The sequence below is a fragment of the Theropithecus gelada genome, chromosome 11, assembly GCF_003255815.1.
Source record: "Theropithecus gelada isolate Dixy chromosome 11, Tgel_1.0, whole genome shotgun sequence".
In the NCBI taxonomy this organism is placed as follows: domain Eukaryota; kingdom Metazoa; phylum Chordata; class Mammalia; order Primates; family Cercopithecidae; genus Theropithecus; species Theropithecus gelada.
In genome coordinates, this window is record NC_037679.1 from 7,119,731 (window position 1) to 7,132,041 (window position 12,311).

The following is a 12,311-nucleotide window of genomic DNA, read 5'->3' on the forward strand; positions in this document are numbered from 1 at the left end:
AAGAGCCAACTGATGACCACCTTGGTGTCTGGGGCTGCATGGCTTGTAAATTTCCAGTGTGATGTGTCTGTAGACCTGCAAAAGAAGCTACCATTCTCTTCTTTAGCCACTTGGAAACATTTCCTATGATTATAGTGCTTACAGCTTCCTCTTTCTCTCTCTCTCTTTCTTTCTTTCTTTCTTTCTTTCTTTCTTTTCTTTCTTTCTCTCTTTCTTTCTTTCTTTCTTTTTGAGATGTGGTCTCACCATGTTGCCCAGACTGGCCTCAAACTGCTGGGCTCCAGTGATCCACCTACCTTGGCCTCCCAAAGTGCTGGGATTACAGGTGTAAGCCACCATGCCCAGCCGGTTCATCTTTCTTTACTCATGGTGAGTTACTCATTAAAGATGTTGCCTTATTGCTGAGATACGTGCAGGGGGTGGAAGGAAGGTTTAGCCTTCCCCAAAGGAGTATGCAATGTGTATCCAGCAGTAGGATGTGGTGAGTGTAAATGAGAAAGTAGGAAAAAAGCAATTTTATTATCATCCTTTCCAGAAAAGTACTAAAGAACACCTACCTTGTGTATTGTACTAGAGATACATATTTATGTAATATTCTATTTCTATTCTATTTGAGTGGCTTATACATTCTTGCAAACCTCATGGACATGAAGAAGTGGAAAGAACACTGGCCTGGGAGTTGGGAAACCTACATTTTACACCTAACCATGTGTCTAACATGTTGTGTGATTTCAATCAAATTGCTGTACTCTGTGGGCTTCAGATGCTTCAGCGGTGAAATGAGGTGGCCACACGTGGCTCTGTGATGGTTCCCGTTCCAGTTTCTTTTCCACTACCGCTTTTTCCTAGCAGAACAATGACTTATCAATTAACTCTGAAAATCAATTGCTGTGAAGCTAAAACAAGAGTGCACCTAGCTGAAGGTTTAACTTACCCACCCGGTGTGGCTAAGGCAGATGGAAACTCCCTCTGCTTCTGGGACCCAGCACCCCAATCCCAGCTCTGCCTCCTGTGTCTGTGACAGCTGCCCAAGGAAAGACAGAGCAGCTATGCAGGAATAGGAAGCAGGCAATCTCCAGGAACTTCCCTTTCCCCAAGGCCCAGGAAAAATGCCCAGAGAGAGACTATATCCAGATGTGTCTCCTCTGAATTGGGCTTGAAAGATGAAGGGTCCTGTTAGGTAAACTTGAGCATCTCAGCCCATCTCCCAGGCTAAATGACTAATGATGGACAGATGCTCTGACAGAGGCCACCTGGAGCCGTGCTTTTTTTGTTTTGTTTTGTTTTGTTTTTTGTCATGAACCATGGGCCAACCAGGGATAAAGGAAGCATTCCTATTGCAACCTGATCATTGACCTCTTCCAAGCTGACATGTCCACCCAACCACTGGATGCAACTCCATAAGACTGCTCATTGATGCCCAAGTAGACATTAATCAGTCAGTGTTTATATGGTGGTAGTCTTTGGACAAAGACACAAGTACCCTAACTAAAGCAAGCATTAACTGAGCACCTATTACATTTCTAGTTCACAGACACAACGTGGGGAGTATAAGGGACTGTTTCATAGTCCCTGCCACCAAGGAAGCTTCAATCCACATTTCAAGAGATGGCAACTTGAACAGAAGTTTAGAGACAAGGAGATGCTCTAAGACATCACTGCCCCAAAGAACTTTCTGTGATGATGGAGAGTCTCTCTGTGCCATCCATTATGGTAGCTACTAGCCACATGGGGTGACTGAGCACATAAATGTGGCTAACACAGTGAAGGAACTGAATTTCTAAAGTTTAAGTTGTTTTAAATTTTAATTAAGCAGCAACATGTGTGACTGTTAGCTACCATGTTGGACAATGCAGTGTGCTCTTGCTACTTGAAGTGTGTTCTGCAGACCAGCAGCATCTCATCACCCGGGAGCTTGTTAGAAGTACAGAAGTTTGGCTGGGTGCAGTGCTTTATGCCTGTAATCCCAGCACTTTGGAGGGCTGAGGTGGGCAGATGACGAGGTCAGGAGTTTGAGACCGGCCTGACCAACATGGTGAAACCCTATCTCTACTAAAAACACAAAGATTAACTGGGTGTGGTGGCATGCACCTGTAATCCCAGCCACTCAGGAGGCTGAGGCTAGAGAATCACTTGAACCCGGGAGGCGGAGGTTGCAGTGAGGCGAGATTGCGCCACTGCACTCCAACCTGGGTGACAGAGTGAGACTCCGTCTCAAAAAAAAAAAAAAAAAAAAGAAAAGAAAAGAAAAGTACAGAAGTTCAGGTCCCACCCCAGACCTGCTGAATCAGAATTTTCATGTTAACAAGATCCTGAGGTCATTTGTTTACATGTGAAGGTTTCAGCACTGGTCCGGGTGGGGCAGTAGTTCTCGGTCTTGACTGCATATTGGGATCACTTGGGGAGCTTTTTAAAATCCCAATGTTGTGACTGCACCCCAGAACTATTAAATCAGAATTTTTTTTTGGTGGGGCGACCCTGGTCAGTGTTTTTTAAGCCCCCCACGTGATTCCAATTTGTGCCTAAGGTTGAGAACCGCTGCTCTCAGGCTGTGCAGCCAGCCAAGGGCACACTCAGATGGTAAGTCCGTGTGAGGGCCAGCAACTCACTTCTCAGCCTCTAAATTCACTTGTTGGACCCAGCTAGCTGGGAAGCCAAAGGGACTTATTCATCCTCAGCAAGTGTAAGAATTGGCTAGGGCTTATGTTTGTTTCCAATATCTAAGTGAGATGTTCATTAGTTTTTGACAGAACATGTCTAAATACCACACCACTGAAGGGTACAGAAGCAGCCTGCATGACTGAAGGCTGGGAAGAGTTGATTCACTTCCTCACTCGGGGACCTGGATAACCCTGGCAGCCCAGAGCAGTCCCGATGAAGGGAGCCATTCTTCCTGTCCAGGGTGGAGGCCACTGTTTTTTCCAATGTCACTTGTCTTCAGCTGCCCTCCTGCAGCTCGGCAAGAATGCGAGGGGCACTGGGGCCAAAGAGAAGAGGTGGGTTTTCCTGAAGAGCGGGATTCTCTCATCCTGTTGATCTGAACAGGACATCAGAGGCCCCAGCCACTTTCTAGTGATGAATGACATTTGCAGAGATGAAGCTTCGTCTCTGAGCTGGTAAGGATTTGGGAAAAGCAGTCTGAAACCCGCCTTTCAGGAAATGGGTGCCACGAGCAGCAAGGCTGCCCCAAGGGGTGGAGCTGCAGCCCCATGTGGAACATGGGTTTGAAGCCTCACTGAGAAATGTTATCCTTGACTTGGGTGATGGGGAGATGCAAGTTATTCACTTTGGAAATGGGATTCCCTAACTATATGATTATGAGCTAATTTGTCTCAACATGTCCACAGAACGTCCTAATCTTTGTATTCACAGCTGTTCTCATGCATTCATTCTATGGGGGCCTTAGAGGACTCGGTCAAGACAATGGTGCCCTCGTGAAGGTTACAAGAGAGCAAGCCGTGCTGCTTTGTCCATCTTGGGATGAGGCAAGAGGGCGGCACTGGTTGCGTCCCAGGATATCAGGCAGGGCACCTCTGCTGCGCTCCCTTCCTCCTATGGAGTACCACGCTTCTCTCAGATATCGTTAGAAAGCTGTGTTAGCCAGCAGGTCGCTGGGCCACAAGCCACATGTGAATGAGGCTCTCCCTGTCCCCGACTAGGTCTGAGCACAGTTCCAGGGGAGAAAGAGGGAGGAGGCTCGGGAGCATTGTCCCCCTCCTGTCGCTGGTAGGTGAGCTTGTGTCCAGTGGAAACAAAGAGAAAGCTGGCCAAATGTTGTTATCTCCCCCAGCTGCCTGGACTCTATTGCCGTCCCTTGTCCCCATGAAGACTCCCCGTCACCCCACCCGCACTATTGTCTGGGCTGTACAATTAGCACTTTGTTAAATGTTCTCTCATTCTTCAGTGGCACCTCATTACTGAGCCATAAAACAACGGGGCCCAGCAGGTTCCTGGGCGGTCAAATGGTCCAACCCTCTTGACTTAGAGATGCGGAAAATGAGGCCTTGGGGACAATGCTGTGTCCAGCCATAATGGAGCCACAGCAAAAGGAAGAAGCAGTAATATTGATCCTATATTTATTTAAATGTCTGGTATTTTGTTCATTATAGATTTTTGCATTAATTTTTATTTTTAAAATGTTGCATTAAACTAGTCTGTATCTTGATGACTGAGTTTTTTGGTGCCTCTTAAAGTGTGCATCCTGGGCTTGGCCCTGACAGGGAGAATAGGGAGTTGCCCAAGGTGACACTAGTTTTGATCAAGAGGTTAAAAGAGAGCTTGGGTCTTCCAACTTGTCCACTTCCTTCTTCTCTGTCAGCTTCAAGTACAAAGTCCTGTTTCTCCAAACAAGTAGAGAGCTCCAGCAGGCAGGGTGGTGAACTTGTGGAATAATAACACTTTCACATGGTTATTGCCTAGCCAAAGAAGCAACTGTATTTGAAAATTCCAGAAACTGCAGATTTATTCCTTAAATAAGGCACTATTGTTGAGATAGTATCAAAATATTGATACTGCAGTGAGATAGGAAAACGTCAAAATGTGGACCAGTGCCCCAGCTCAATCCTCTCTCACCTGCACTGCTTCGGAAACCCTTTACTTTCCTTCCAAATCCAGCTGACATCCTTCCAAAGAGTTTTGTGTCTCTGATCAGGCTTCACTACACTTGTGTTTCTCCCACTCACCTGGTGCTCAGGGCGTAGAACACAGCCCCAGTTACACAGAGGGTGAACAATCTTCAACAACTGGGCACCAAGGATCCTGCTCCTTTTTCTTTGTAATGGCTGCATGACATGGTCTTCTGTATGGATGTACAAGTTGTCTATTGATGGACTTTCGGTTGCTTCTTTTTGTTCTCTCTCTGTCTTTCTTGTTCTCTCTTTTCTTATCTTTTTTGGCCCCCTTTTTCTCCAGGGTTCTCTACTGCAGAGTCATGTAATTCCCACACAGTTTTCTCAGAGCAAGTACATGTTCCCTGCCCAACATCAGCGCTGTTGCCATTCACGTCCTGTATCTATGGGGATGACCATGTTCCTTTGGAGGAAAGGCTTGGAACTTACCAACTTATGGAAACTTACGGAAATCATCATTTGGTATTGAGATTTTGCAGGGAACACACTCCTTAAAAATCTCTGTGAGTGTGGCTGTTAAGAATCCCATAAAGAGGGAGAACGGTAGGAAGTGAGTGAAGCGAGGCTCAGCTGCCACCAAGAACTAAGCGGGGTCCACTTTGCGTCTGCTGCAAAGAAAGGAACGGACATTTGGCCTGTCTCCTCTTCCTTTATTGTGTCATAGTCTTTCCTTTACTCTTCTCTTTTTAAAACAAGAAAATCATAATTTTAATATTATTTTTAAAATAGACATACATTCACACAATTCAAAATTCCAGTAGTTGGCCAGACACAGTGGCTCATGCCTATAATCCCAGCACTTTGGGAGACTGAGGCAGGAGGGTCACTTGAGGCCAGGAGTTCGAGTCAAGCCTGGGTAGCACAGTGCAGACCCCATCTCTACAGAAAAAATTTTAAAATTAGCCGAGTGTGGTGACACACATCTGTAGTCCCAGCTACTTGGGAGGCTGAGGTGGGAGGATCACTTAAGCCCGGGAGATTGAGGCTGCAGCAAGCTGTGATCACACCCCTGCACTCCAACCTGGGCAACAGAGTGAGACCCTGTCTCAATAAATAAAATAAGTAAATAAAATTCCAAAGGTACAAAAAGGTGAAGTCTCCTCTGCTTCCACTCATTCCCCTCCCCAGAGGGGACCAATATTACTAGTTCTCAGGTCTCCTTCCAGAGAGATTCCAAGCATATGCAAGCAACTGTGTTTAAAAATCATCCCTCACTCCCGTCTCAAATGGTAAAAAACACCCCTCTCCTCTCCTGGCACAAATGGTACTCCACACACTGGTCTGCACAGGACTTTTTCACTTTCTGTGTCCTGGAAAGATTCCACACCCACACGTTTTTGAAGTCCTCATTATTTTAAGATTGCTTAATATTCCATTGTACAGATATACCACAATGTATTTAACCAGTCCCCTTCTGATGGACATTTGGGTTATCTCTAGCCTTTTGCTGAGATAACGCTGCAGTAAATATTTGTGTATATGTCATTTTGCACATGCACATTTATGTGTTGGATAATTTCCTAGAAGCAGAATTGCTGGGTCAAAATTGAAGTATATTAAAAAAAATTTTACAGATATTGTTAAATTCCCTTTAACACTGCATGCGCCATTCCCATCAACAATGTACGCCAATGCCTATTTCACCAAACCTTTGCCAGCTACCACTGTCATGGTTTACAGAGGAAAAATCTCACCACCATAGCCACTCCTTGTATAGTAATCAGTTCTTTTGGTCTTTGCCAATCTGAAAAGTGAAAAATGCTACCTCAGTGTGGTTTTAATTTGTATTTTCTTTTTCTTTCTTTCTTTCTTCCTTCCTTCCTTCCTTCCTTCCTTCCTTCCTTCCTTCCTTCCTTCCTTTTTTTGTATTGGTTTTGTTCCATTTTCTGGGAACTGTTGGTTCATATGCTTTGCTTGCTTTTCTATTCAACTGTTGTTCTCTTTCTTATTTGATTTACGTGAGATCTTTATATAGACAACATTACCTCTTGCCTATAATAAGAGTTGCAAGTAATTCTTGATGATTTTCATTTTGATTTTTTTTTTTTTTTTTTTTTTTTTTTTGGAGACAGAGTCTCACTCTTGTTGCCCAGACTGGAGTGCAGTGGCATAATCTCGGCTCACTGCAACCTCCACCTCCCAGGATCAAGCGAATCTCCTGCCTCTGTCTCCTGAGTAGCTAGGACTACAGGCATGCACCACCATGACCGGCTAGTTTTTGTATTTTCAGTAGAGACGGGGTTTTACCATGTTGGCCAGGCTGGTCTTGAACTCCTGACCTCAAGTGATCCGCCTGCCTCAGCCTCCCAAAGTGCTGGGATTACAGGCATGAGACACTGTGCCTGGCCTCATTTTGGCTTTTGACTTTGTTTATGATGATTCTTTTTGTTTGCCATGCAAACACTTTTTATTTTTATATGGTCAAATTTATTGTTATTTTATTTTATGGTTTCTGGTTTCATTCATAGATTTTAATTTTTTTCTCCTGGCTCCTTTGAGCTCTTTTAGGGTTAAATTTTTACATTTAAATTTTTGATCCACATACAATTGATCTCATTTTAAGGTATGAGATATACATCTGAATTTACTGTTTTTTCTCCCAAATGTCTGTCCAGTTGTGCTGGGACATTTATTGAAAAGTCTATTTTGGCTGGGTGCAGTGGCTTACATGTGTAATCCCAGCACTTTGGAAGCCCAAGGCAGGCAGATGTCTTGAGGTCAGGAGTTCGAGACCAGCCTGGCCAACATGGCGAAACCCTGTCTCTACTAAAAATACAAAAATTAGCCCGGCATGGAGACACGCGCCTGTAATCCCAGCTACTTGGGAGGCTGAGCCATGAGAATTGCTTGAACCCAGGAGGCAGAGGTCGTGGTGAGCCGAGATCATTCCACTGCACTCGAGCCTGGGAGACAGCAAGAAAAGTCTATCTTTCCTAACTGGTTGAAATGCCATCCTCGCTCTACTATAAATTCCAGAGTTTGTCTGTGCCCATCTCAGTACTTCTGTGTCCCCTGCCGTGTGTATCCAAGCACCAGCACCACAGTCCCTTTTTTTTTTTTTTTTTGGCTCCATGCAACTTGACTACAGGTCCTTGGGTCTGCAGACATGGAGATTTGCTGACCCCAAGGTGGGATGAGGAGGTAGGGGAAATAGCAAAAGAGTTGGATATGAAGATCAGAAAGCTTCTGGGCTCTCTCCAAATAACCTCTAGCATCTAAAACTGCTTTGCTCCTATACATTCTCTCAAAATAAAACAAAAAGAGAACAAAGAAGTCCGTCTCCTTATTAAACAGCTATTTGTCGAGCCTGAAAGAGCCCCCTAGTCTAACCCTGTGCCTGCTGCTGACCCTCTCTCTCCTGGAGTACCTTCTAAGGTTGTTTCAGGAGCTTAAGAAGGCCCTAAGTAGCCGGGCGCAGTGGCTCAAGCCTGTAATCCCAGCACTTTGGGAGGCTGAGACGGGCGGATCACGAGGTCAGGAGATCGAGACCATCCTGGCTAACACGGTGAAACCCCGTCTCTACTTAAAATACAAAAAAATTGGCCGGGCGAGGTGGCGGCGCCTGTAGTCCCAGCTACTCGGGAGGCTGAGGCAGGAGAATGGCGTGAACCCGGGAGGCGGAGCTTGCAGTGAGCGGAGATCGCGCCACTGTACTCCAGCCTGGGTGACAGAGCGAGACTCCATCTCAAAAAAAAAAAAAAAAAAAGAAGGCCCTAAGTGTGGCTTTGATCGCCATATTGGAAATGCTTCCCTCACTGGCTCCCTGGGCTCCAAGCCCAGTACTTGACAGTTGCCTGTAAACTGAGCAGGTCTTTATCTCAAAGACATTACAATGGACCCTAAACAAACACATTAACAACCACTCAGAGACCTAACTAACGCTGGCCAATAAACAAACCACCAGGAAATCTTATTCAGAAATGGTTCCTCCTTCCTGCAGCCCCTGAGGGCAGATCCCGGAGTCCCTGCTTCCTCAGCCTGCAGGCTGCTTGCTGCTTTCCAAGGGCTCCCCAGCCCTCCCGGCAGGAATGTAATCATCTGCCCTGAGTGCCTTGCCTCCTCTCACCTTTACCCACAATAACCCAGCATGGTCGCAATGCACTCAGTGCATACCTATTGCAAATAAAACAAGAAAGTAAATCTCCTTCAAAGGAACAGCTAATGGCTCCAGGCTACCAAAAGGAATGTGTTCCATGGGAGCTAGTGATTATCCTATATACCAAGGTTTTAAATTTAAGGTCTTTGGATGAGCTTCGGGGGTTCCCTGAACCCCTACAATGATCTGCAAAATGTATATGTAGACTTATGAAGGGCATTTTTTCCCTAAGATATGGGGAAGGAGATTCCCTGTATCATCAGAGTTCAATATCAAATATTTTTAAAATCTAGATATTTATGGATAAAAGAATATGATGTCTAGAATTTGTTTCAAAACATTTCAGTTGGAGGACAAAGAGTGGGTGAAGTAGGTGCAGTTATGGATTAAACAAGATTGGCCATTAGTTGATAGTTATTAAAGCTAGTGATGAGTGCTTGGGAATTTATATTATTCTGTCATGAAAGAAGTGGAAGGAAGGAAGAAGAAAGGGAGGGAGGGAGGGAGGGAGGGAGGAAACCTTTGCTACAGACTACGCTGAAAGAACCAGACCATAGTATACATCTGCTATTCTCATAGTTCTAGCTTTATAGGAACAACTGCCCAGTGGCTTGCCTGATCAGTGTTTGAAAGCCTGGAAAATCTGAGGGTGCAGAGCCATGTTCTTCTCACTCTCACCCCTGCTCTCTATCCTCAGCATCACCCAGAGGGAGGGACTAGAATCCCTGAGGCCATCTTGGTTCATCTGCACCGTCTCTCCTACACCTCTTCACCCCTCCCCTCCCCACTTCAGTCCAGGCTGCAATGGGGCAAGGAGGTGGTCATCCAAGGCCCTGGCTCTCCATCCAGACCCCAGACAGGTAGGGCCCCTATTGCCTGAGCAAGCTCGCGCAGGAGGGGGCTGGGGTTGCACTATTTGGATGTTCTTGGAGTAGAAAATTCACAAATTCCAAGCTCTGCTCCCAAAGCAAACCTCCCCAGCCCAGGTGGCTGCATCCTTCTCCTCCCCTCCACCCAGTTCCCTGGGTCGCCAAGCGGAGGCTTTGAAAACCAGCTTGTGTTTGGTTTGTGAAAGCACCAATGTTTGCAATGTTTGCCCAGCAGAGAAGGAGCATATTTTCTCCCTTCCAAATGCAAACTCAAAAGATGCTCCACAGTTTTTCTTCAGACTTTCCACAGGAAACATAAATAAGAAAGAAAAATGACTTTAGGTGCTGAGACCTGAAATGGAATTTCAACCCTGAAGGAACTGCCTGTAACAAGCACTCTCTGTCCTTCAGTGAAGGCTTCGAGAGCCTGGGTGCACGTTCCTTTCCTCTGAGCAGCCTTCACAGACAAGGCAAGGGGAGGAGCTGAACCAGTTCTTAGGCCTGACTCCCAGCTAGGTCTTCAGTCCCACACAATGAATGGCTGGTGATTGGCACAGCAGCTGAGATTCCCTGGCTACAGTGTTCTTTTTTATCTTTCTTGATTGTGTTAGGGTAGAACAAATGAGAGTGCTCCAACCCAAGAGGCCCAGCCACACTGCAAGCCAGATGCACAATCAGAGTGTGAAGTGTAGACGCGCCCCCCTGGAACCCAAGGCCACAATTTGCCACCTGCTCTGCCCTTGTCTCCATCTCGGAAGAAGGACATCCCTGATCTGTGGCCTCTGTCCTCATGGATCTCACAATTATCAGACAAACACAACCGAAGAGAGGCTGGAAGGCAGTGCTTCAGCATCACACATATATGCATTGGTGACCCAGAGTTCTGAATAATCTTAATGGACAGATAATTGGAGCACTTCTTGCTCACAGCTTAGAGCCACCAAATGACTGCTTCCAGGTTAGGAGTTTGTAGAATATTTACACACCCATGGAACCCTACAAAAGGCTCCAGACCCAAGAAATACAGGGTTGAAGTCAAGGGTTGAGTGTTTATACTTCAAGGTCACCATTTCTGTCTCCTGACATCTGAGAACTCTTCTTCTTCTTCTTCTCCTCCTCCTCCTCCTCCTTCTTCTTCTTATTCTTCCTCCTCCTCCTCCTCCTTCTTCTTCTTCCTCCTCCTCCTCCTTCTCCTCCCTCTCCCTCTCCCACTCCGTCTCCCTCTCCCTCTCCCTCTCCTTCTCCTTCTCCTTCTTCTTCTTCTTCCTCTTCTTTTTCTTCTTCTCTTTCTTCTTCTTTTGAGACAGAGTCTCACCATGTCGTCCAGGCTGGAGTGCAGTGGCATGATCTTGGCTCACTGTAACCTCTACTTCCCAGGTTCAAGTGATTCTCTTGCCTCAGCCTCCTGAGTAGCTGGGATTACAGGCACCCGCCACCACACCTGGCAAATTTTGTATTTTTGGTAGAGACGAGATTTCACCATGTTAACCAGGCTGGTCTCGAACTCCTGGTCTCAAGTGATCTGCCCACCTCAGCCTCCCAAAGTGCTGCGATTACAGCTCTGAGCCACCGCACCTCGCCCAAGAAACTTTCTTCTTAAGGTGTTTTCCTTTCCCATAGCAGTCCATCTTTGGATAGGCCCAATAAGGCCATTGAGCATCTGCCCTTTTTACAAAACATATTATCAATCCTTACAGCCCATATGTTTAGTGAAAAGTCAACTAAACAAAGCAAGGGACTCCACTAGAAGGTGCTTGTGAGAAGTTTACCCTTTCATCTAGGACTTCACTTTGATGTGCCAAATTCTGAGAAAGGGTATCTGAATGTGTTTATCTGAAGCCAGGGCCAATAACCCAAATGGCTTTCAAATGGCTACAAAGGTTTCTCAGCATTCGATTAATCAGTCCCATCACAGACAAGTCAACTGACCTGCAGACCCATGTGCTGTACTCATGCGTGTTGCTGGTTCTGGCAGTGGTGATCTGGGAGGAAGTATTTCCCGGAGGTGTTTCTGAAGGGAGAGGCACTAGCTGAAGTTGGCTCTGAGATGCAATACGGATGAGGAAAGGGAAGGTGGAGTGCTGATGCTGACAAGGGGAGGAAGAAGAGGGGTAGAGGTTACCAGTGCTCAGAGCACGGGTTTTGGAGGCACACAGATCTGTGCCCAAAGGGCTATCGATGCTCTTCCACTTCATTGCTGAGCAACCTGATGTGTTCATACGTTCCCTGATACGTAAAAGTGGCACAATACTCACATATACCTTATAAAGTGCCTGCAAGCACTAAGACAAAATGTAGAGAGAGCTTAGTGCAGTGCCGGACTCAGTCAACAAACAGCAAATGGAAGCTGTTCTCATTACAGTAAAAAGGAAGACAGAGGAGGACAAAGGGGAGATGGGGAGGGGGTGACATGGGAGGCTGTGGGTGGGGTGCAGAGGCCAACACTGCAGACAGCAGCCCCTCACCCAGCTCCATTTCTGGGCGCCTGGGACAACACAGCTCTCAGTCCAGACAGGCTGCTCAGATGTTTATTAAGAAACCACCCATAAAAGTTATTGGAAACTTTACATTTGCAGCACGGTCTCTGCACACTGCTGAGCTGCCACAGCTCTCAACAAGGCCTCATTCATGGCCCCAGGCAGCTCACTTGCCTGCCCCTACCCCCTGGGTCTCAAGCCCACCAGGGTGCCCCCCAGCCCCCGCCCCCAGCCCAAGCCC

General features: G+C 46.4%; 1 long non-coding RNA gene across 1 annotated transcript; it reads right to left on the reverse strand.

Moving 5' to 3' along the window:
• Nucleotides 1–5,962: 5,962 nt before the first annotated feature.
• Nucleotides 5,963–12,068, reverse strand: LOC112634092. Its single transcript, XR_003121731.1, has 2 exons — nt 11,523–12,068; nt 5,963–6,372 (listed from the first exon to the last, which is right to left on the reverse strand). It is a non-coding gene; the product is annotated as an uncharacterized LOC112634092 (long non-coding RNA).
• Nucleotides 12,069–12,311: the final 243 nt, after the last annotated feature.